Here is a 22,956-nt window from a genome sequence, read left to right as displayed (position 1 = left end):
TTCCATTTTTGTCTCTGACATGTTGTTCTAAGCATTAATACTTATTCTACTGGTTGCAATGCTCTTACTTTTGATGATTGCATTTTTAAGATAATAAAAGGAAATATTTGAGTCATGATTGAGTCTTACTTTTAATTTTTATTAAAGCTTTGGGGCCTTCCTTGAATTTCTGGATCCTAGATTTATTATTATGAATTTATCATTATGATAAAATACAATATTAGTATATTCTCATTTTGAATTTGAAATTCACATAAATAGATAGGAAACAATCCCTAAAGTCAAAAGAAAAATGCTTAAGGTAATCTTTCTTTTTAGCTTTCTGAAAACTTGAATTTAATAAGCACTGAAATCAAGGAATGAGTAAGAAGTGAATAATGCAATCACCATTTGAGTTAGTAAGACTTTCTGACAATGGCTTGATCAAATAATTACAATCAGGACAGATTACAATATATGTTCTAAAAGAATACAGTGACATCTTTTGATTCTAAATGTAGATGTTGAGGAAAACAACTGATTTGCATACTAAAATTCAACAACTGTTCACAATTCTGATATTTGTAATGACACAGGCTTATTCACACTAGCATTCCAGAAATTAAGCAAGGACACAACCTACCTTATTCTTTGACTTTTCATAATCCTTATCCATTTGGTGATCCCATTATAGTTGTGAACTGGAACCTTTTTTATTCATTCTGCTTTGCGAGTTGTCTGAAAACAACCTGATTTTCTGTAACCCTGTTTCTCCTAATCAAATGTTTTCATTAAATATATTTCATTTCCATATCTTGATGGGAAATTTGTATCACCAAATTTTATAATCACAAATAATTCCACTGTCAGATCATATTTCCCTATTTCTAGGTAGAAAAATATGATCACTAAACCCATGATTTGTTGTACACAGCATAACTGAAGCACTGTAATTATCTTTTTTTTATTTTTAACAAAGTTATGTATGTGGTTTATATTGTATTTCTGTTGAACTACTCAGTCTAACATATTCAAAATGAGCTAAGCTTCTCTAGTCTGCTTTGAAACAAAACATTAACTCTGCCAAAGACATGGAATCATTAAAATAGGGCTAATCCATGGTCTCTCACTGGTTGGGTTTTGTAAATTTAATTAGCTAATGGAGCGCTGGCTAAAAACAGGGTCCATATGGTTGTTTTCCCTTCAGCTAAGGGCAAAAATGTGTAGTCACTTCTGTTGAAAATAAGGTGCATAGCTGTTATTGTGGTTACTTCTGATTGAGCTGAAAAAAAATAGTAATAATCTGAAAACCTGTAGTTGATTTTCTTAAAATCCTTTAAGGGGGAAATGATACATTTAAAATATCTTTACAGCTTATAGGCATTTCCTGACCTTTTAATCTTCTATAAACATTGCACCTGGAATAATTGCACAATTCTTATAAAATACGTTGCAGTCTAAACCAATCTTACAAAATAGGACAATACATCCCAAATTTAAGATGTTTTCTGAACAGATATTTAAGAATGCTACCCGAATAGTAACTACAAAAAAATGGCTTTTAAAAGCATGCGTGTGTGGTTCAAATGTCACTTAAGGAACACACAGATTTTTATTTTTTTCCTTACTTAAATTTGGTTTGTAAAATGGTTTTTCAACCCTTACTATGTTAGAATGTAGGCATTTAGACTAAAGGACCCACTCCTTAGCAGCACTTACCAGTTAATTTTTTCCCACTTATTATTCTATTGGTTTTCTCCATATGTTGTAATTATATACTTTTGGCTAAGATTCCTCTGAGCTATTCTTACAGTTCTCTTGGGTAACTAATGAAAGCTTTAACAGGAAGTATACTACAGAGCAGCTTTTTTTCAGTCTAATGATTTGAGAATAGTTTATGGATGTGGAACATTTTCTCTTTAGGCTTTGCTGGCAATACCCAGTAAATAGAAAATACCAATAATAGCATAATGTTATGAGGGTGGAGAATGCTTGACTTCTAAATACACAAAATGAAGCTCTAGCTGTAAACTGCCCTGATCTCCTATGCCCTTTAGTTTGTTTACCTCTAGATATACTTTGAGCATCTTTCCATTTGTTGATGAAAGCTGCCTCTAGGTTTATTACTTCCAGAATTGGGACGTAGAGCTTCTAATAAGTGACATTTGGAAGGAGTTGCAAGTAAACACACTAAAGGGAATCTGAGGAAGGCTGCCTAAAGTTTATCCCTTTGTTTTATTGACTGTGAGCAGTTGGCTTAAAAGCAACAACACCATGTTGCTGTCATGGTGGGCTATAAGTATAGCATGGCTATAGAGTCATGAGTTCCTTAACAAGGTATTTCTTGTGGCTTATCACAGAGGCACTTTTGAAAGCATGACAAAAACTGCTTATGTAGATGTCCTTCTGGTTGGCATCGGTTTCTGCTGGGAAAGCCAGCAATATACTCTATCTGAGCCTAGAGATAATTTCTTAGTCATTAACACATGCTTTCAGACTACAGGGTAATTGCAATTCACAAAGAGTGACTTTTTAACTAAGTGATATCCTGGCTGTCCAGAGCCACGGCTCCATTCACTCTATGAGGTATTTTTCTGCCGGCTTGGGTAGCTCTGCAGTTTAGATCCACTGTATTCCTACATCTTGCTAATGTGATGTTGTCAGCCTTAGTGATTTTTGCAAATGGTTTTTAGAGTAGAAGAAATAGTATTACTTAAGAGAGAAAAACAAGATATATGGTCACTATCATATATTTTGATTCAGTAAATATGTCTTGACTCTTTTTCCTCCTCTTCAGAAATGATCATTTGAAGCAGACAAGGTCATATTCTCAAAGATGTTTATAGTTCAGGTATTGGAAATCAGGTAGGTATATAAAAACCATGCAAGTCAGAAAGTGATAATGCCAGGAGGATTTACAGAAAAGGTGTGATGTTATAGTCAGAAAAGAAAGAAAGAATTCTGAATGATGAATCACAGCTGCTTTGTGAGGGAGGGGACCTTATAGCTGTATCTTAAAGGATGAAGTTGGCTTTGAATAAGCAAAAACATGGAAGCAGGATATGTGAGGTGAAGGAAATGGCATCACAAACTGATCACAAATCCCAAAGAGAATTTTAGAGCTTTTTGTTCTCTTGACTACACTGAGTAGACACTGGATTCATTTCCTTGGTGCTGATCAAATATCTACAAATACATCCGTTAAAGATAGTACAGCAGATAAGGACCTAGGGAGATACCCATACACACTCAGATATAAAATATCCAGTACTTTGTATGACCAAACTTGTCCATGCTAAGGTTGTTTGACACTTTCCCTTGATTGACATGACTCATGTTGGCATGACTTAAGCCAGAATCTCCAAGAACCTCTAAATTTGGATTTCCAGAGCCAAAGCTCAGTAAAATGCCCTGCAGTTACTCAAAGAAAATGGAAACAAGATTGCACTTTCAATCTTGCTTCTTAAGGTAATTTTGCTAAAGTGGATCACTTGGATCAAACTTATTCTCAAATCTCCCCCAAATAAAATACCTAGCTCAAGTATCTCTGGTTCAGAATAATATATAACCTCAAATTCACCACAAAAGAATAAGTCTATAAGTTAAGTTTCTGGTCTTCAATTTGGAATATTTTCCATTCTAGATATTAAATGGGAAAAATAGTACACATGATGCACTTAAGAGTTAGAACCATAAATTAATTTCAGATGATGATGACCCAAGAAGGAAGGGCGAAGGAAAAAAGCAACAAAAAACTCCAGCCAACAAAACATCTGACTGACCTTCTACCTACCACAGAAGCAAGTACTGTAATTTCCTCTAGGGATCAAAGGGTGTTTTATGTCACAGTGGATTGAAATCTTTAATGTGCTGTAGATACATAGATATATAGGTTATAAGTCACCTTATGAGAGCCCTGAGAAAGTCTTAACTCCTCCCATAGTTTGTGCTTGGCAAGTCCTCTGGAAAGATCTAAGTCACCCTCTCCGTGACAGTATACAGAGAAACATCAGTGTGTTAGAATGATGTAAGCTGACTTTGTTATGAAAACAATGTAATTTTAACTTTGGAATGACATCTGGTCTGTGTCACAGCTCTATCAGGATGAATGATAATGGGGATTGGGGGTAAAACACTTGCTTTGCCAAATATGGCCACTGATGAGTAATGCTCCATTTCACCCTTAATTCTTCTTTTAAAACCAAAACTAGGTACCGGAGTCTAAATGTAAGTCCCATCACCTTCCCAGTGATCAATTGTCATGTAGAACCTCTAATATATGTCAAAATGTGTCAACTCTGGGTCTGGGGTCTGGAGTTATTTTTCTAAATGAGGAAAGGAATTTTGAGGACTTAGTTTCCTTGCCAATAGTATGAGGGAATTTTCTCTGCTTGCTTCCAAATTCTTAATTCATAAACTCCTAGAAATACAGAGAGATTTTCATCATAACAATTTTTGCATAATCTTTAAAGCCTTCTTTGTTGTCTATTCATGTTCCAGAGAAACATCTATCCTATAGAAAGTAAATCCTATTGGCTACTAGAGTTTCAATTAGCAGTAGTATGTACAGATAAACTATACATTGGTCCTTTTGGAAGGGCTTTCTCTGTGTGTGATCATGAAGGACTAAGAGAATGGTGTTTTGGTCTAGAAAAGGGTGGCTTCAGGAAATCAGGAAGACCACACACTCCAAGTTCCATCCAAAACAAGCAGTGATCTGACATTAATACAGTCAAGGTTCCCAAAGTGAGATTTGCCATACCCACCACTACAATAGAGCTGAGTAATGCAAACTTTATAATTTAATCTCACTGTTTTCTAGAATTCCTGGTAGACCCTATCACATACCTTAAATCCAATGACTAAAAACATGTAAATGTTTAGCTCCATTTTGAAATGTGGTCACATAATTTTTGAAGTCTTGAAATTAAATACTGTTGTAATATTTCAGCAGCCAATTTCTATATTTTTAAGCATATTACCAAAGAATTTAAAAATATAATGCCATCGAGAAACTTACAATGAAAAATCATTTTATAAGACCCAAAGGCAGATACTACTTCAACTCCTTTGTCATTTGTCTTTCAACTGACTTTCCATAACCTGTGCATAATCTGTGCAATCTCTCTGGAAACTCAAAACATTGACTACAAAGACATCCCTTCAACATTATATCCACAAGGAAAGGAACTAACAAGTGAATTGATGTGAGCTTTGTCCCTTGGAACTAGTTTAGTTATTCCCCAAGGAGGTTTGAAGAACAGCTTACCCAGAACCACACTACTGTGCTTTGGAACATGCTTTCTACCCACCTAGAGCAGATCAAATACCTCCGTCTCTGACTTCAGATTTTTATTCTACTTGTTTTTCATATGACTGTAGAATTCATTTCTCACTGTGGTTTACATTCTATGTTTATACTCTGGGTTGGTTTTACTAAAAGCAGTCTTTCTAAAAAGGTAATAAATATTTTTCTCATAGCAAATAAAATTAATATGACTTAAAATATTTTATAAAAATGATATCAGTTAATTAGACAATGTCCCTAAGTATTTTGGGCATTTCAGATAGCATATAACATAAATACATAATATTGATATTTATGTGTCATTTTTCCAGGTTAGGGAAATGTAAACAGAATTCTAGTCTATAGCATTCTGTGAAAGAATGTCCAGTCAATTAAGTTGTAGTGCATGAGTGATGCTTTACTGAAACACACTTGTTTCCAAAGTGAAACTACCATGATTTTTTGCTACCATGATTTTCTCTACTACTAAATCCTCCTTTACTTCTAATTCCTACATTTTACCCATGTTTCTATGACTTCATTATACCTATATCTCTCTTTCAAACTACCATGCACTCATTTTAGAAGACAATATCCACACAATGACATTTTCAGTGACTTCAAATAGAAATAAATAATTCTATAACTTCATCTTATATTTTTGCAGAGGAATAGTCTCAAAGACCCTCAATATTTCCTTCTTGCCAAAGGCCTGATCAAAGTCAGCAAGTCCTTCTAGAAGTTTGGAGCTCATTTGAACCTTTTGGTCCTCTATTCCTCCACCTGACCAGTTCTCATGGGAACCCAGGGCTAAGAGCTGCTTTCCTTCCACAAAAGCCATCACTGTATTTTAGGCAGTCATTCTCTCCTGGAGCTTTGGAAAAGAACTAATCTGGAACCTCACAGATTACACCACTCTCTTGGTTCCACAGAAGGAGGAGAAAAGGTTTAACAAGATGAGAAAATTTCTAAACAGGAAGTGTCCTGGAAGACAGTTTCACTCTGAATACTCAGTTCTCTTCCAGTCTAAGAACACTGAAGTTTGCTTGAGGGTCATTGTATATATAAGATTGGAAAAGGTGAAAGAGGACCCAAGAACATACCCACTAGACAGTGAGGATGCAGGTCAGGGGAGAGTGTTAAGCGGAGATCTCTCACTTTATTCTAACTGCCTGCTTAATTAAATGAGTTCCCCAGATTGTTTAATTCATAAAAGTCAGTGAGTAGGTTAAGGAATAATTGAGTGCTCAGACACTGGCTAGTCCTTCTTCAGGAACATTTTTCTTTATGATGTCTTTAGCATTTGTGGTTGTTAGTTCCATTTCCAGCCTTAGACACAGCAAAATAAAACAGCTCCATCCCAAGGCACCAGTTATCAGTTTTTCCAAAGATCTCTGGGTGCAAAGAAAATACTGCAGCTCCATGCATGCATGGAAAGTGGACCCCTCAGTAAAAGCTAAATTTATAAAGGGGGATATCACTATCAAAATGCACTCAAAATTATTTCATCAAACTCCTAACAAGGAACTGAAGAAAATGACTTTGCATGGAGTAACATCAAACAAACCTAGTCCAATTCCACTATAATAAATGCCAGGCTTCATTTTATTTGCCACCACTGAGATGTGTTATGTGTACAGGAGCAATTCCATAACATCCTTACCTTATAAAGGTTAAAGGACAAGTTGATCTACCATAAAGAACAACCTCCCACCATGCCATGTGGCTCATGCCTGTAATCCTAGCCTGTCAGGAGGCAAAGATCAGGAGGATAGTGATTCGAAGTCAGCTGGGGCAAATAGTTCTCAAGACCCTATCTCAAAAACACCCATTGCAAAAAAAGGCTGGTGGAGTGGCTCGGGGTGTAGACCCTGAGTTCAAACTCCAGTACTAAAAAAAAAGAAAAGAAAAGAAAAAGGGAGCAACCTCTTTAGCAGAATATTCTATAATATTCTATAGACTTAGTAATTCTGCAAGATAATAAATGGACTTTTACCACTAATCAATATGGTGAGACAAGGTTTGATAGAAAATTTACCCATTAAAATAGAATTAAAAAGAAAACTACAAGAACTGCAAAGAACCATCTTTTGCTTTCAATTCCTGAATATATCAAAGAAAGTGTTAGGGAGAAGGATAAATGCAGGGAATGAGACAACTATGAAAGATTAGAGTTGGGTGTGGTAGTGCACAACTCTAATCCCAACTACTTGGGTGGTAGAGATTTCAGTTTGAGTCCAGCTGGGCAAAAAGCTAGGGAGAATCCATCTCAACAAACAAGCTGGGTGTGGTGGTTTATAACCCCAGCTACGCAAGAGGAATAAGTAGGAAGATCACAGGCCAAGATCAGCCCAGGCAAAAAGCATGAGACCATGTCTGAAAATAACTTAAAGCAAAAAAGCCTGGGAACATTGCTGTAGTGATAAAGCACCTGCCTAGCAAGTGCAAGACTCTTAGTTCAAACCCCAGTACTGCAAAAAGAGAGAGACAGAGAGAGAGAGGGAGACAAAGAGAGAGAGAGATTGGATTCTTCAAGGCTCTCTCTTTTTTTTTTCTATTATTTCAAATTTTTTAACTTTATTAGTGTAAATTAAAGGCTCTTCTCTTAATGGCATTTGCTATTTAGCCTCTTAACCTGGTGATAGGAGTAGGTCTAGTTAAATAGTTTCCTAATGCCAATTGATGGCTCATTGCATTAGATTTATTAGGAAGACAGCTTTTTCATTTTTAAGTCTGGAATTTTAAAAGCTTTTTATTAGTGCATATTAATTACAAAAACCAATGTTTCATTCTGACACTTTCATACATGTATATAATGAAAGTACTTTGATCATATTCGCCCACCACCATTACCCTCTCTTGTCTAAGGGAAGCTTTGTAACATTGTAGCTTCCCCCTGCTTCCCATTCACCTATACACCCAGATGTTCTGATTGGACAATAAGAAAAAGGAATCTATGTTTTAAAATTACAGTGATCGGCTATACGGAAAGACCCATGGGTCTAATATTATGTTTGTTCCATAAACCTCAGGATCTTAGAATTCAGAAGCAGATTTTGTAAGATAAAATGAGCCTTGTTCTCAATGTGAGAATGCATTTTTAAAGTTTTAATTCATGCTTGAGTTTCTTCATGCCATCTCTTTTTAAAAGTCATTGTGTCTTATAACTTCTTATATCATCCCTTTCATCTCTTTTGTAATAAAGCTCTCTGAATACACCACCATCGACATTACAACATACATTCTACCTCAATGTCTTCCTTGCCCCTGAATCACTCCACAAATAAACTATTTGTGTTTTAGTTCCAGCAGTTTCCAAACTATTAGTCTTCTCATTTTGACGTATTAAAACCTCTTCCTTCAAGTTGAAGCACATCCCACTCTAATCCCACTCTAAACATTCTTGTAACCAGTCTCAACCAGCCTTGTTCTCTCTCTCTCTCTCTCTCTCTCTCTCTCTCTCTCTCTCTCTCTCTCTCTCCCTCTCTCTCTCTCTAACTCTCCCTGTGTCTCCCATGTAGACACTCTGTCTTCACTGCAGACATATATTCCATAAATTCTGTAAGATATTTCCCATCAAGACTTGGATCAGACATATCAAGACAAGAATTTATCACCTCCTGACAAAGTTCCTTATTTTCTTACTAAATCTTATGCTCAGACCCTTTGAAACACCATTTGCTTAAACACCATTGAAGGAAGTTACAGATACTCATAATGAAAGGCAACCATGGAGAAGAGAATTGAGGGAAAACAGGTAGAAAGAGTCCAGGGAAAAGGCATTGTGATGGCTGCAGTTTTTCTTCAAGTTCTTTCTCAGCTTTATTCCTCTTCTCTGATTCTCTGGACTGACCCCAACCAAATTCCGCTTCCCAATCCACCCACCCTGATCTTAAGTAGGACAGACTTCATAAGCATAGCCTAGCCCTCTCGGCCTCAGCATCACAATAAGCCTGTTGACTAACAGATTCTGACCTGTTATCCAGTTCCACAATCCTGTCTTTCATTTACCAAGTATTATGGAATTTTTATGTAACCCAGCCATTCTTCCAGGCACTTAAAAAATAAGCAGTAAATTAACAGATTTCTGAAATCTACCTGAAAGTCAGGTTTTATTTTCTTTCTTATTTCTGCCTTCCTGGCTTGGTTTCAGGACTTTCGTCCTTCCAAAATGAAGGCACATTCTTCCTGTGATCAGTCACCTGGGAGGATCAGTGCCTCTCCTAGGTGGTGACAGGGTTCTGCTACATGATTCTATATATAACCCTTTGTTCTATATAGTCATCAGTTCCGTAGCACTCCACTCCATGCTTTTATGCCTGTCCCACCCAGTGATTTACCTAGCTTCCATCTGTTATATAAGTGTGCATTTTCTGGTGTGCTTCTTTAGAAAGGACCTTCTCCACCTTTAGTAGCTTTGTATAGCATCTCTGATATCTACTCCCTTCTCTACCCCGATGGGCATATCAGATTCCACTCTTGGCTTCTTTCATTCTCTTCATGATGAGCCAGACTCAGTCTTATGCTGTGACATCAATTGCTGCTACCAAATCCTTGGTGTCATCTTTGCTTTCAACCTCTCACTGCTTCTATCTGCTTAACACAAAGAAAAGCAAGGAGTCACTATCCTCTTATTCATGACTACAATCTTCTTAGACTTCATTTTTCATTTACCTCCAATATTAAATGACTAACCATTTATCAGAACAGACCAAGGTGCATTCTCTCTCTCTCTCCCTCCCTCCCTCCCTCTCTCTCTCTCTCTCTCTTCCCCCATACATACACACCACTGCCTGCTAAGTAACCTGAGTTATTTTTCTTAGTCACTACTCACTGTATTGTGAGAATGATATTCTTTTTACCCTTTTCCACCTCAGATTGTAGCTTTGCATTTCAAGTCATCATTTTAGTTTTAAGTCTTTCAACAGCTCTCCTGCCAATACTGTATAAGATAATGTAAGGCAATAGTAATTTTCCATGTAATTCATTAACCCAAGACATCAGTTTCTGATAAGTTCATTTAAAAAATGACATATATGCCTAGTTATCATTTTGTCATAGAGGTTGGCAAAACCACTCACAGTTGATAACAATAAAATGAAATATGTGAATATGTGTGCAGATCTGAGTTTATAGTAGGTAATTAGATTTTCTGGTCATGCAAGTCAGGTCAGTTCTACAATCTGATGGTGTTTTCTCTACTAGAATTTATATCTTACTATTTACATCTTGCTATAAGAAATTGATCTTTGCAGGCTAAAGGAAGAGCTAAAAGAGAGCAATTCATGGAATTTCAACTTGTTTTCTCGAACCCATAGACAAGTTTTCAGGAAGGAGAAATTTCAGAGAAGAAATTAAAGCAACTTCCTGCTGTTTCTTCAACTTTGGCAGATCTAGAGTGGAAATGCGCAGCTAAATACTTCTTTCAGATGTGATGCTGGGGGAGTAACTGGCTGAGTGTCCAGGCAGGGAACAGGCTCTGCCAGTCCACATGACATCTACTCTGTGGCTGCTTCCTGGTCCCTCTCCTGTACTTTTTCCTACTCTAATGCAGTGCACACTTTATCACAGGGTTTAGTGGTTGTCCTAGAGGTAAAAATTGATCAGGGTAGTCCATTATCCAAAAGGGCTATTGGCCCCCCTTTAGAAAATGGTACCCACATGACTTAGCCTTTCTCTTCCTCAAGCTCTCTTTCTTTACTATGTCCTTTCTCATCCTCTACCACATACAGTACATCATAACACAAGTCTGATAGAACCCAGTACTTTTGAAATACTTCAGACTTTTTACATTTCCCTATTCATTTTCGCCAAGTCTGTTTGGTGTTTGTTTCTCTGTCTCACTCTTTTTTTCTTTTTTTTTCCTTGTCTTTGAGCACATTTCTTCCTGGTAAAACTCTACTCTTCCTTCAGGACCCAGTCTAATTATCCCTGCCTGTACATTCCTCGTCCTCTGTGCATTCCCGGCACCAATGAAGAAGTATGATCTTTGCATTACACACCTTACCTTACTGGAACTCATACTCCCTTTTCATCTCTGAGACTAATGTGAGCCTGACACATAGCTAGATATTCAGTAAAGTCTTGTGAGATGGCTGAGTGGAATAACACACTGTAGGATTCTGATGTGTGGATAACAAGTTCATGTGTTTTGTCTTCATGATGGCCACTCCAGGACCTGAATCATCCATGCACCAGTCGTTTTGCCCATACTCCTGGTGAAATCTATACCAGGAGCACTACTTTTATCTTAAAAATATGTGGGTTGTCTTTGCTAAAAACTCTAAGAGACTTTAATGGATTAGCACAAACTCAAGTACAAACTTGTAACAGTGAGTTCAGCTATGCCTGTCAGAGACATCTATTAAGCAAACACCAGGTGCCAGCCCTGTGCTCATTGTCATGGGAAATGCCTGAGTATATAATGGTGTTCTATCCTTTGGTAACATGGTTATAATTGAATATGGATGGCACTGCCAAAAGAGTTTATATTACTTGGGGTGTGAAGACCCAGAACTGCTTTCTTTTTTTTGTGTGTGTGTGTGTTATTAAAAGTGTTTTTTTTTTTTTCATTTTCTTTTATTATTCATATGTGCATACAAGGCTTGGTTTATTTCTCCCCCCTGCCCCCACCCCCTCCCTTACCACCCACTCCACCCCCTCCCGCTCCCCCCCTCAATACCCAGCAGAAACTATTTTGCCCTTATCTCTAATTTTGTTGTAGAGAGAGTATAAGCAATAATAGGAAGGAACAAGGGGTTTTGCTGGTTGAGATAAAGATAGCTATACAGGGCATTGACTCACATTGATTTCCTGTGCGTGGGTGTTACCTTCTAGGTTAATTCTTTTTGATCTAACCTTTTCTCTAGTACCTGGTCCCCTTTTCCTATTGGCCTCAGTTGCTTTAAGGTATCTGCTTTAGTTTCTCTGCATTAAGGGCAACAAATGCTAGCTAGTTTTTTAGGTGTCTTACCTATCCTCACCCCTCCCTTGTGTGCTCTCGCTTTTATCATGTGCTCTGCTTTCTTATAGATTTTCTCTATTCCATTATCATTCTCACCAACCTTGGAATCTCAGGAAGTCTCATTTCCTGAAAGAATTGTAGGGGGAAAAAAAAACTGTAAAGACAATTTTGATTATTCTACAAATTCCAAGGTAACTCAATAGGAAAGGCATCCAAGACCTATGAACACTGCACCCAGACATCAAGCTAATAGGGAAGTCTATAAATAACCCTCTAATGATTTTCTGTTCTAAATAATATAAAATGAAAAGTTCATATTTCTGTTGAATTAATAGGAATTATTCATAATACTTAGATCTACTCTTGAGACGCACTTAAAAGCTTTTCCTTATTGCCCCATTTATTTAAGATACCATATATTATAATTAATATCAGTTAAAACCAATTCTACATAACTAAAGTTAACAGAAATGTTAAAATCCAAGGGGACATAACCATAGTAAATATTTAACATCATATTTATTCATGTTCTATCAGTCAATTGTACCTGTTGCTACAATTTCTAGAAACATAAAATACAATTCTGAAAGGGGATGCATGAATAGGTGCCATGTTTTACTCTGCCTTCCCACTCACAAAGAAAACTTTTATTTTCCAAAATTAATATTTACATATTAATACCCCATACATACTTGAGAATAGACCTGAGAAAGCTTTAGTTTACTGGAAATCAAGAGACCTGAGTTTTGTTTGGTTGCAAAATGAGAAGGTTAAGTCAGACACTAATAATGAAATTACATTGCATTTGATAATGCTTTGTGTGAAAAGTTCTTTGATATATGGTACTCCATTCTTTTTAAAAATATTAACTTATGGGTTATGTAATTTTTTTCTCCTCTTATATTTGATGAAATTGAAATTTGGAGAAAGGGACTTGAAAATGTCACACTGTTAAAAGATAACAAATCTGTATATAAACGCAAATTAGATTTTGTGTATCCCTTCAACCTCCACTATTCTTAGAATAAAAGTATAGACTTCCTACAAAATTTGCAATTATACAAGTCCTAAAAACAATGACCTTTCCCTGTAAGATGAATCTGGGTCAAAAGCTATAATAACTATGAAGATTTAGTTTTCGAACACTAATTAAATATACAATCTATAGTAAAATTTAAAAAAATAAAAAATGAAAGTCTGCTTCCACATTTTTCCTTATAATCAATGTATACTTTAAATATGCCTCATCAGAAAGAAGCCTGTAATTAATCCAAGAATTGCTCACCAAGTACTTTCTCATTGTGTTTGGTCCAGTGGTTCAATTTTGTTAAACAATGTCATTATTTTGCATTCTGTAAACCTGCTGTGGTTCTATCAAGCCTAATGGGAGAGAGGGGATAGAAACTTCCATTACAAACAAGAAACATAACATTAAAGAGAAGGAGGGGGAAACACATTTTCATTTCAAAGCCAATAAAGTCCATTCTGGGTTTGGTTAATTTTTATTTTAAAATTTAAATTACTATACCAATAAACAGCTAAATTGGGTTATTTTGCTAATTTTATCTTGTAATGCTTACCTGTACAGCGCCTGGGGTCCCTTCATTTAAGCATATGAGCTCCAAAATGATAACTGTTTGATGTGATTTTAAACTAAGTGGGATTCTCAAAAAGAGAAAGACAAACATTTAAGTAAGTGCTGTAGTGAAAAGTTCAGTAAGCATCCATAGTCAGTGAATCATGATGTTTGGTAGAGAGAGGTAGGCAGCAACAGACAGCATGGGGACACTTCACAGTTTCTTTGTAATGTTTTTTTCCATTAATTTTTAATTAGGATATATTTATTGTACAGGTGGATTCATTATGACAATTCCAAATAGGCTTATATTGTACATTGGTTAGATCATTCCTACTGTCTCTCCCCCTCGACCCCTTCCCCTCCCCACTTAAAACTACTGCAAGAGGTTCCTTTGTTCTATTTCATGTAAGTATATGAAGTCCATCACCATAATTCCTTCACTCTAATCTTCGTTCACCCTCCCACAAGTACTGTCCCACACACACTGTATCTTTTTCACAGCCCTGTCTTCCATTATTAATATTTAAGTGGATGTTCAAAGGGGTTTCTCAATGTGTCCTCACTGTGAGTATACCTTACTTTGGTCTGTTCAACTCCTCCCATTACTCTCCCTGACCCCTTTACCTCCCATCTCCCATTTTTCAACAGCTTTCAGTACATCTTCTTATATCCTCTGTCTTCACAGATGGTTATGTTTTATGATATAGTTGATGCTCTATCACTCTCTTTTCCTGTCCTCCTTCCTGAAATTCCACAGAGTAGTTAATTCCACAGAGTAGGTAATTGTTTCTGATTCATAGTTACATCAATTTTAATTTAGGAAGATAGATATTTAGTATGTTTATTGACATGTCAGCTTGCTGCTAAGCCAATTCCTTCTATTATTATTCCCTCAAATTAAGAAACTGGAGGTTCCTTTCACAGTAGAAGGGTATTTCCTAAATGGAAAACACACACACACACACACACACACACACACACACACACACACAATTATTGGTCATTCTTACTCTGCAAATAGATCATCAGGATCCTTACCTAGTGGTTGATAAGAACTGGCACACCATAACTCTCATAAAAGAAAGAAGAAAAATACAAAGGGTAGCTGCTAAGTGTTTTGCCCAAAAGCCTTAGGGGTCCTAATAAGATATGGGTTAGTTTTGATTGGCTATGATTTCACCTTGATTCTTAATTCAGTGTTTCTGGAGAAGCTAAAGATTTGTTGTAGGTCAATCTCTTCAGGCCATAGTTCTACATAGCCATCCTTACTAAAAGAAGTTCAAATTTCCATTAAATTTATACAGCACACATCAGCATGATGGACAATGATGAAATGGCAGTGAGCTACCAAAACAAATACCCATTACTTTCTGATGTCAGCATCAGCTTGTACTTTAAGAGAGGAGGAAAGGAAAGGTTTACTGTGAAGAGAGATAAAATGGATTTCAACAGCTCCAGAGAAGAAAAACACTGGGATAATGGCAGAGTAAATGAATACCAGATGTGGACTTAGAATCTGGAGATGAGTTTTAATCCTGATTCTGGCATTCAGTAGCTTTGAGATATTGGCTAATTTCATTGACTCTTAGTTTGCCCATCTGTGTAATAAAATGGGAACAGGGAGATTTCGCTGATAAACATTGAAAGAGTTTTCTTCTGGACTGGAAAATGGAGTGTTTGGGAAGACATGGGCTGAATTTGAGTGGAAACAACCAATGCTATTTTGACAATAATGAATGCATAGATGATTAGTAGAAGGGTACAAGCACTGGTATTTGCTAGAGGAATTTATGTGTTAGGGAGCAAATGTGAGGCTTAGCAAGGGAACCAAAATGGCCTAGGGAAACAACCCTGGCAAATGCATCCTGAAAATTTTTTTAACAAAAGAAGCCAAAAGGTTAGTAATGACCACTGAGAACATTTTTTCCTTTTAAAATTGAATACACAAACCAGGCATGGTGGCTCATTCCTGTAATCCTAGCTATTCGAGAGGTGGAAATTAGGAAGGTGGAGGTTTAAGGCCAGCCCAGGCAAAAAGTTTGTGAGACCCCATCTCAACCAATAGCTGGGCACAGTGGTGTATATCTGCCATCCCAGCAATTCAGGGAAGTAAAAACAGGAGGATTGTGGTCCAAGCTAGGTCAGACAAAAAGGGAGATCCTATCTCAAAAATAGCCAGAGCAAAAGGGCTGGAGACACAGCTTAAGCAGCTCAAAAAGTAAAGGACCAGAGTAGCAAATACAAAGCCCTGAGTTTAAACTCTAGTACTGAAAAAAAAAAAATGCACATGCGAATTTTCCATATGGTAGAATTCAGACAAGAATATTTATAAAGGCCAATAGAAAAGAGAGAAGAAGCAGGTGCTGGTTGCTCACTCCTGTAATCCTAGCTACTCAGGAGGCAGAGATCAGGAGGATCATGATTCAAAGCCAATCCCAATCCCGGGCAAATAGTTCATGAGATCCTACCTCAGGGAAAAAAAAAAAAAATCACAAAAAAGGGCTATGGATTGGCTCATGGTGAAGGCCCTGAGTTCAAACCCCTGTGTGACCTAAAAAAGAGAGATGAAGATTACTATTCACTTTAAGAGGTGAGGAGGACTCAAGCACGGAGGAAGACCATAAAGGAGGTAGGTACCTCTAAGTGGGCTAATTCATGTGGTCCATCCATTAAGAAAACATCAAACAGGCAGAGTGTTTTTGGCAACTTAATTAGAAGCTAAAGCAAACATTTAAAAATGTCACATTGAGAGAAACACAATCTTTCAGTCCTCGATCAGAGAAATCTCCCTGTAGAGCAAACTGAAATGCAATGAATTTAGTCATCTGTGATCTTTACTGGTAAGATTATGGGTGAATTTTCCTCATTTCTCAATTAGCAAATTCCCAAAAATGAACAATGAATTTATTTTATTGAGCAGGAAAATGCTTTAAGAAAAAGAACACACATTATCCCGAAGCAATACACATTATTTTAATTGTATTTTGTGAGAAAAAAAAAAACTATGGATAACAAACTTGCTAATACACACTATTGTTCATTCTCATCGATTATGATGTTTCACACAAAGAAGAGCAGAAGTTTCTCAGATGCAAGACTAGTTTTATATATGTTATCAGGGAAAGAAGGAGTCAAAGAGATCCACAGAAATTTTGATTAAAAAAAAGACTGTTCCTGATTTCTACTGGCCTACTACTTGATATCAATCAGTAAGTAAGCTTTACTGAAATCCTTAGTTTTTCTTCTCTTTTCTCCATGCTCTCCATCACAATAATTATAATAAACACCACTCACTAAGTGCTTGCAATGTACCAGGTCCTGTTCCATTTTCTCAGGTAATCCTCTTCTCCCCTCTACAACCTTATGATATAGATAGAATCATTCCATTTTCACAGAAGAGGAAACTAAGGCATTTGCATGTAATCGCAGGCAGTCCCATTCTGAGAGTCCCAAGTCCTAGGGCCATAATAGAAGTTTTTAGTATTCAGTTAACACCTAATAGCTTCCAGCCTCCTTTTTAAGTATTGTATATGTATTATCACACTTAATGCTTACAGCAATCACATGAAATATATACTGTCTTTAGAACCATTGTACAGAGCAGGAACTTGAGCCTAAGAAGGAATAACTATCTAACACAAGTGCAGGCGGTAAATGAGAAGCAAGAACGCTGTAACCTGGGCCCCTCTCCTAGGAAAGAATTTTAGGTTACTTTGTCCCACCAGTACTGTGAGACTTCTCTGAACTACGGTCATGTGGACATGATTAGCATTAATAATTATGGTATTTCTCGAAATAAATTGTCATTAGAATAATTTAAACTCTCTGGAGAGTTTCTTAGAGGACTCCTTCAGGACAAACTGAGCCCAGCTTGCCTTTTTAACTTTATACCCCACTTGATAAGTAGTAATAAATCTTTTAATTTGGTATTTAAATTTTGATAAACCACAGGTCTCCACAGTGAGATACAGAATCTAATTTCAAAGTTTTTAAAAATATATATATCATGAAGAAACAAATATTGGTTGCTTAATTTAATGTAAAATAGTAGTAAAGCACAGATGTAGACTAGAAATGTGAAATTTAAAAATTAGCATCAATTCACTACTTAGTGACTTATTTTAGATCTGTTCAAGAAAATATCTTTAAGTATATTTTAGCGGCATGGTGGTACAGACCTGTAATCATAGCTACGCTAGAGGCAAGGGTAGGAAGATGATAGTCCCAGGCCAGCCCAGGCAAAATTTAGCCAGACATTGTCTTAAAAACAAGCAGAGTGTGGTAGCGAACATCTGTATTCCCAGCTACTCAGAAGATGATGTTAGGAGGATCGAGATCGAGGACAGACCAGACAAAAAGCAGGAAACCCTGTGTGAAAAACGAGGGCACTGCTCAATTGTTAAACCACTTGCCTTGCAAGCTCCAGGCCCCGAGTTCAATACCCAGTACTGCAAAAAATAACTGCAAGGAGAGATTGGTTTGCCAAGGTATATTGTGAGGCGAAGAAGATGGGGAAGGGAGTAAGCAAAAGAAAGAAAACAAAACAAATGAACATAAAGACCTAAGGAAGCCCAGCTTCGTTCCTGGTGTTCTGTTTTGAAAGCCAACCTGCTAGTCAGCAGCTAGTGTATTCTAGCTGCTGCCCTGTAACATTCAAACAGTAAAATCCATCCATTGTTTTCCTTGGAATTTTTTTTATTTTGAACAAAGAACCTTGACAAAAAAGGAGAGACCAAAGATAGAAATAATCTCTGAGAAAAGTCTAATGCCAGCCCAAGAATGTACAAAGTGTTGGGATTAAGAGAGCCATTGAAAGAATGGCAACACAACTATCTCTTTGAAATCCTGCTGAATCAATTTTATTTTAATTCTAAATTCTTATAAAAGTGGGTGGCAAATCAGAACTGATGATAGTTTCTAAAACTGAGTCTAAGATGTTTATTTAGACAGGTTTTTGCTATGAAGTCAAGCTGACCTCGAACTGTCCATTGTCAGTCATTCTGCTTCAGCTCCCAGAGGCTGAGATTAACAAAATATCCTCATTATGAAAACAGTGTTTTCTAGAGAATCTGTGTTTAAGAAGTACACTTAAGATCTCATATTATAAACAGATATGTAATTCTAAGTTAAGGAACACTTTTTTGGGGGGGGTAATTCGTGCTGGGGATCAAACCTAGGGTCTTGCACATGCTAAGATCACCATCCTACCACTAGCAACATCCCCAGTCCATAAATAAAGTTTTAAGATGCTGAGAATCTACCATCATTTTGTTGAAAGTGTCCTTCTCAAAGGAACACTTGTACAATGTCAATATATTCAACAATAAAAATTACAGACCGCGATCTACCTTCCATGATGCCTAATGCTTGATTCACTTTATTTTTCAATGAATGGACAGATTGTCTCAGCATGGACATTTAGATATCAAACCCAGGATTCCTAGTAATTTATCCTTCTTAAGACTGAAGTTTATTGACTGCAGATGTCTAAACTAATCATAAGATATAAACTTTAAATATGACAAAATCACGATCAATTTTTAATACCAATGTTGCTTTCTCTTAGTATTTTACATTTAAAACAATGAATCAGTATGTGATTCGGTTTCAAAACTGAGCAGAAGAAAAGAAAATAGGGCCAGGTTATCCTGGAAAATCTCTTCTCAGTACTGAGACTGGTCTCCCTGACCAGGAGGGTTTTAGCTTTCTTCCCCCTCACTCTGCCTGAAGAGGTGGTTTCAATTACCACTTGACAATACAAAGCGATCAGAGCAGGGATGCCAAGGCCTCCTGGAGACCTTCTTTGGTTGAGCTCCTTTGGCAACTCTCATCCTTGGAGTCTATTTAAATTGCAAATTACCGAAAAACACCATCGCTGTTGGTCAGGCTCCGCTTCACTGCAGAGCTCCTGCAAAGAAAACCCTTAGACCTCTCTAGTGTGCAGCTGGTGGTGAACCACAGCTCCTGGTGAATGGGATCACTACCTGGCAAGAGGAGCAGAGCAGGTCCTGTGCTCCTTGCTTCTTTGAGTTCAGGGTTACACCTGGATACTCTATTACAGAGGATATGACCCAAAGCATCTATAACAGATTTGTGGGTTCTCCTCATTCCTCCACTGAAAGCTTCCTGACTCAACCTCCACCATCTGCTCACTGCTTCGTTTTGGTGACTGGGTAAGCAAGCGAGTACGAACTTCAAAAGAAGCCACTGCTTTGCAACTTTTAATAACAAAAGTGACTAGCCTTTTATAGACCTTTACAGAATTTTCATATGCATTATATTATTTGTTCTTTACAGCAACCTGAGAAGTTTTACCATCCACATTTCATAGATAACACATGCTTTGATCATCACAACACTGTGACGATTATAATCACTGTAAAGTAAGCCTCATTGGCCCCGTATGACACATGATGTTTAGAATAGTGCCAGTACTGACCCAAATACCTCAGCCAGAAAGTGACAGGTTATGAACCCAGTTGATCTGAGTTTCAGTTTCATATTCTTTGCTTTTTCAACAGCACAATCAATAGATTTAATCATGAACTAGTCCTTTCTCTATTACCATCTTAGCATTGGATATAAAGCAAATTGCCAAGGGAAACTGTGCCCAAAGTTTCTCACCAGTAATCTAAAAATAATGTAAAATCATAGAACATGAGTAGCAACCTATTTTTATTTGGAAGGTTTACTAGTGGAAGAATGGATTTGGGTCACTTACAGAAAACAAGAATACATGCAAAGGTCTTCCTGACTGTCTGTTTCTTTCTCTAATCTCAAACCAACCAGCCACTCACCAGTCAATTTATGAAGAGGCAAAATAATAATAATAATAATAATAATAATCCTTTAAAACACACCAGAGTTTAAAACTACACAAAGGCAACCTACAGCAAGCTTATCATTCCCTGTATGTAGAAGAAGAAAGAACACCTGAGGTTATGGCAAAAGAGCTACTGACTTTGCAAGGGGCAGCCTGCGTAGCTTACCATTAGAGTCCTTTCCTTTTCTTTTAAACAAATGCCATGAAGAAAATGCTGCTTCTGACATTTTCATACCACTTCCTTCTTTGGGGGAAAGAAACAATCCCAAAGATGCCAAGCCTCAGCTAACAGCCACCAAAATGCTTAGTGTGTCAACGTACAACACTATAGCCCTTGATCTTAGAGGATCCTGAGGAGGGGGTTGAATGGAAGGGTAGTGGGACTGACAGGCATGGCAAAGGCCCTGAGCTTGACGTAAATGGTGTTGTCTGGTCATGGCTTACAGCACCCATCCCAATCTGTTTGGCAGTACTGGCAAAAATTGAAACTCTTCACTAAAAGCGCCAGACATTCTTAAATTTTCTCACCCAAGGCCTCTTTTCCTTTTCTGAAGACTATGATTGATTCCAAAGCTTCCCCCCTCCAATAGCAGCTCTATTGAGGTAAAATTCACATACCATAGGATTAAGTTAGAATATAGAGTTCAGTAGGTTTTAGAATTTGCAACCATCACAAAAGTCAATTTTGGAACATTTTCACCACCCCAAAATGGCATCCCATATCCCTTAACAGTCACCCCTGCCCCCCATTTATCCCCAAGTCCTCAGTTCTGGGCAACAACTCATGTACTTTCTGTCTCTGAATAAGCCTAGTTTGAACTTTTTGTGAAAATGGAATTATACAATATGTAACCTTCTATGCCTGGCTTCTTTCAATTGAACATACTGTTTTCAAGTTCTGTCCATGTTGCAGCATGGGTCAGTACTTCATTCTCTTTTACTCCTAAATAATATTCCATGTGTGGATGTGGTCTATTTTATTCATCCATTCTTCAGCTGACAATATTTAGAGTTCACTTTCTGGATATTATGGATAATAATGTTCATGCAGAACTTTTTGTGTGGATATATGTTTTTAATTCTCTTTTGCCATATACCTAGAAGTGGAGTTGCTGGGTCCTATGGTAACTCTGTTTGTAAGTTTTTGAGGACTTTTCCTAAATGGCTGTCATTTTACATTCCTACCAATAATGTATGAGGGTTCCAGTTTCTTTACTTTCTCACCAACACTTATTACCTAGTTTTGGTTATAGCCGTGACTTGGCATCTCATTGTGGCTTCGACTTATTTCCCTGATGGCTTACGATATGAAACATCTTTTCATAGACTTCCTAGCCATTTGTTTACCTTCATTGTTGAAAATGGCTATTCAAATTCTTTGCCCATGTTTGGTCTGTTTATTTGTCTTTTTAAGTTGTAGGAATTTTTCCTGAAGCTTTTCACATTAAGTGAAGTCTGATGGATTAAATATCAAACTCATCTTACCTGATGATACCATTCTCTGAACACAGAAGTTGCTGGGTTCTTATGTGATACTCTTCTTTTGAGTCTGATTATGATGTTTTTATGTGGAAGGGTCCACTTCCACCCACATGTCTTTCATCATGAGGTTTTGGAGACTACCTGAGGGGATGGGAGAGGAAAAGGAATCATTATTGTCTTCTGTGACAATTGACACTCTTCTCTTTGGTCTACTCTCCAGATGCAACCACTGTTGTGTAAAACTATATAAAACCTATCACTCTGTTGAAAAGAAAATTACCCTGCATGAATATAAACTCTGCTGTCTGAATGCTAAAGGTTTCTCACCTTTGCTATTAAAGTTGCCTACTGAGACCAGCATTTCATAAGCAGAAAACAACTACTTTAAGTACATTATAGAATACGGATAAGAACACTAGCGAAGGACAAAGCAAAATGTTTCTACCATGTTTCAACCTAGATTGCTAATTGCATCTAACATTTAGTTCTGACCATGACTTTCTCACAATTCTATCTATTCTTCATTTAATTTTTAAAGATCAAGACATAGATTCTGTCTGTCCAGGAGCCATTTCCTAGTCTTGTCTGCATATTTGAATCATCTGAAAAACTTTTAAAGCTATTTTCATCTGAGTCCCGACAACTAGAGAGTTTGATTTAGCTGGCATGGAGTGAGTTCAGGCATTTATAGTTTGCATTGTTACATGGATAATTCTAACATGCAGCCAGGTCTAAAATTCAAACCCAATTATCACCAGCCTCTCTTAATTTAGATCCAATTTAATAAAAGAACCCATTTGTTTCTCTATCAGTGCTTCTCTGACTTCATCACACATTAGAGT

General features: G+C 37.0%; 1 protein-coding gene and 1 long non-coding RNA gene across 14 annotated transcripts in view; one reads left to right on the top strand and one right to left on the bottom strand.

The window, feature by feature from the left end:
- Nucleotides 1–9,708, bottom strand: part of LOC141414798 (uncharacterized) — a 43,315-nt gene extending 33,607 nt beyond the window's left edge. Inside the window, exon 1 of one of the 2 annotated variants that reach the window (XR_012439665.1) lies at nucleotides 9,365–9,708. This is a non-coding gene — a long non-coding RNA (uncharacterized lncRNA). The remainder of the gene's footprint in view (nucleotides 1–9,364) is intronic. The other variant, XR_012439666.1, reaches the window with a different exon arrangement.
- Nucleotides 1–22,956, top strand: part of Slc8a1 (solute carrier family 8 member A1) — a 358,556-nt gene that overhangs the window by 266,034 nt on the left and 69,566 nt on the right. The gene's annotated exons all lie outside the window — the stretch shown is intronic.

This window comes from Castor canadensis, chromosome 12 (assembly GCF_047511655.1).
Source record: "Castor canadensis chromosome 12, mCasCan1.hap1v2, whole genome shotgun sequence".
NCBI lineage: Eukaryota > Metazoa > Chordata > Mammalia > Rodentia > Castoridae > Castor > Castor canadensis.
Note: the sequence above shows the minus strand (reverse complement) of the source record. Positions and strands in the feature narration are given on the sequence as shown.